This window comes from Carlito syrichta, unplaced genomic scaffold (genome assembly GCF_000164805.1).
Source record: "Carlito syrichta isolate Samal-C Ts95f unplaced genomic scaffold, Tarsius_syrichta-2.0.1 Scaffold130667, whole genome shotgun sequence".
Taxonomy (NCBI): domain Eukaryota; kingdom Metazoa; phylum Chordata; class Mammalia; order Primates; family Tarsiidae; genus Carlito; species Carlito syrichta.
The window spans coordinates 4848-7846 of record NW_007074763.1 but is presented as its reverse complement, the minus strand read 5'-3'; the positions used below and the strand labels follow the sequence as shown (position 1 = coordinate 7846).

The window sequence follows — 2999 nt, the reverse complement described above, 5'->3', positions numbered from 1 at the left end:
GGGGGGGGAGGCGGAAAGCCGCTCCAGATGCGTGAAACTGCTTGGCCGGCAGGCCTAGAACCTTCTAGACGGTTCCTGAGCCTCCCGTGGGCCCGGGCCGGGGTCTTGAGGTGTCGCGGGGGCCCCAGGGTGACCTGCGGGTGTTCGTTTTCGGTGAGATTGCCCCATTTCTTAAGTTTTATTTCAAAGATGTGGGGCGAGGCATACAAGTGGGCATCGTACAGGTCAAGGTCAGGCAGGTCAAGGTCGGGCCGCCCTTGGGTGTCCACTTGGCCTGGTTTGAGATCAGGTCCCCTTACTGATGTTACCCCCACCCCAATTGCCCCATGTCCGCCGGAGACTTTTTTTTGTTTGAGTCTCACTAGGCTGGAGGGCAGGGGTGCGCTCGAGGCCACCGCAGGTGATCCTCCCATCTCAGCCTCCCAGTAGCTGGAACCATAGTCGTGTGCCACACAACAGGCTCATTCTTTGATTTCTTGTGGAGACAAGGTCTCACCAGGTTGTCCAGGCTGGTCTCGAACCCCTGGCCTCAGGCACTCCTCTCCCCTCTCCACCTCCCAAAGAGCTGGGATGATAGGATTCTTTTTGAGAAACTCACTCATGGCAGGCCTTTGCCCTGAATCTTCTTTTTTCCTTCTCCTCGCTAGTAAATTCTGTTTTAAAACTTACAAACTTGACAGTAGCGGGAGACTGCAGGCCGGGAGGATTGGGGGGTGGGGAGGCAGGATTGGCAGTAGTGGGAATCTGTCTGGGGACAGGGGGCATAATGAATATCTGTATACCTAACCCTGAATTACACCCCACAATTTTGAAATAAAAAATTTAAAAGTTAAAAAAAACCCTGAAAAACATCAAAATGAAGGACACAGATCTGAGTCTCGGATATTTCTGGGGAAAAAGTTGAAAATGTGAACTAGGAACTGTGATTCTACTGGCAAATTTAATCTTGATTGGGGGGACATCAACAGCCGGCATCTCTCCCCAACGCTGTGTCCCCTCTTGTCATTTTTTCAGCTTGTCTGGAAAGCCTTTGGAGACATAAGAGCATGGTGAGATTTTAAAACAGGTTTTTAGAAGTCTGTGGTGAAAAGTCTCCCTTAAGCCTTGAGTTTCCCAGCCACTGTTCCTTCCAGTCTCTTCTAGAAATATTCCCTGTTTTTGCACATGGGGGAGGTATTTTTATTTCTACTCTTAAAGCTTTCAAGAAAAAAAAAGTCTGCTAGCTGGAAGATGTTCTGCCGTTAAGAAGGGACCACATTCCTGATTTAGGCTGTGAACATTCTATTATTTAAAGGTTATACTTAAAATGAGTCAAACCCATGCCTGTAATTCCAGCTACTCGGAAGGCTGAGGCGGAAGGATCGCCGGAGCCCAGCAGGTCGAGGCTGCGGTGGCCGGGAGCGGCCACTGCACTCCAGTCTGGGCGACAGAGGGAGACTCCAACTCAAAAAATAATAATAATAATAATGAGTCGAACCAAAACCAGCCTACTCCGTCTTTCCTGGGGAAACTTAAGCCCGTATATCTGTGTGAGGATTCGAGGTCTGAGCGTTGTTCACAGTAGATGTGGATGCTGTCACCTCTAACATTTTTCAAGGAGCCAGGAAAGAATCATAAAAGCCAGAAACAAATCATAAAAGTAACAGGTCATGTCCAGGCCTAGCAGGAGGCCCCAGTGACTTCCAACGTGTCCGGAAGGGGTTTTCAAAGGACGAAGAGGCCGAGGTTCCTCCCCAGGGCCCTGCCAGGCTTCCAGACGCACCCTGCGAGCTCCTGGCTGCCAGCCCTGCTGCCAGCCTGAGTCACGTTGCATGGAGGGTGAGTCACAGCCTTGTGACAGCTTTTTTCGGAGTCCAAGAGGTAGGGAGAAAAACAACCCTGACTCCAGAGGTGGGGGAGGGCAGGCGGGAACGGGCCAAGGGTGAGCTCTGGGGAGAGACTCATGTTGTCTCTAGCAGGAACAATTCTAGAAAACGCGCCCGCATTCCCCGACCTCAGCACAGCCGAAGTTGACATTTCCCCAAGGGCAAGAAGTGGGAGGCAGGGGAGGAGAAAAGGGCTTCCCCAAAAGAGGTGACTGTGTTTTTCTAGAACAGCCTTCTCCACCAGGAGTGATTGCCCTTCGGGGGACACTGGCAGTGTCTGGAGACATTTGTGATGGTCACAGCTCTGTGGGGGGCTGGGAGGCGCTGGCTAGCCCTCGTGGTGGACGCCTGCTGTAAACATTCCTCTCTGGACAGTCTCCCACGACAAAGGACACGAGGCCCCAGGGTCCCTAGTGCTGGCCCAGCAGCCCTGCCCTGCTGCTGTGACCACTCTTCTGTTTTCTCTCCCGAAGTCTCAGTGTCCCACTTGGACTCCGAGTCGGGTGTCAAGTCACGCTCCTACAGCCTAAACCCCCTGACCTAGCATGGGATGTGCTGGAAGGTGCGAGAAGCCGGCGTGTCCCTGGCCCCGTTCCATCCGCTCCACCCACAGATCCAGCCTTTGCAGGCGCCCAGAAGAGGCGGCCTCCGAGCTGGCACCGCCGGAGGGGACAGAGGCCTGGCAACAGGGCGGGAGTGGCAGGCGGGCCACGTGACGGGCTGACTCACAAAGGCCTGGGTGTCGGCTGCAGCCGGGAGGGTGGGGGGGCTTGTCGCCCGCCTTGCCCCCCCCCCCCCCAGGGATTCAGTCCCTCTGAAGGTCACAGCCTTGTGTGTGATTGAACCGGCGCCATGAAAATGCCCACAGCCTGAAATTCCCCAGGAGAGGGCGAGATCACGGGGGGCGGGGCGGGAGGGGGCAGGCTGGCCTTGCTTTGTCATCAGTTATATAACCAGAAGGTCGCCAAGGGTGTCTGCAGGTCAGAGGCCTCACAAACAGGAAGGGGAGGAAAAGGCCCAGAGGTTGTGTGCTTTTTCCTGTTTCCGTCTGTGCTTTTGAATCCTGTGGCCGAGTCAGAACATCTGAAAGCTTAACCTATTTGAGCTTTGTTTTTGTTGTTGTATGTTTGATTT

At 54.0% G+C, this 2999-nt stretch overlaps 1 protein-coding gene across 1 annotated transcript in view; it reads right to left on the bottom strand.

The window, feature by feature from the left end:
* Positions 1–2545, bottom strand: part of LOC103250595 (polyubiquitin-B) — a 4822-nt gene extending 2277 nt beyond the window's left edge. The window contains exon 1 of the mRNA XM_021708109.1: positions 2406–2545. The gene's annotated coding sequence lies outside the window, so the exon portion shown is untranslated. The remainder of the gene's footprint in view (positions 1–2405) is intronic.
* Positions 2546–2999: the final 454 nt, after the last annotated feature.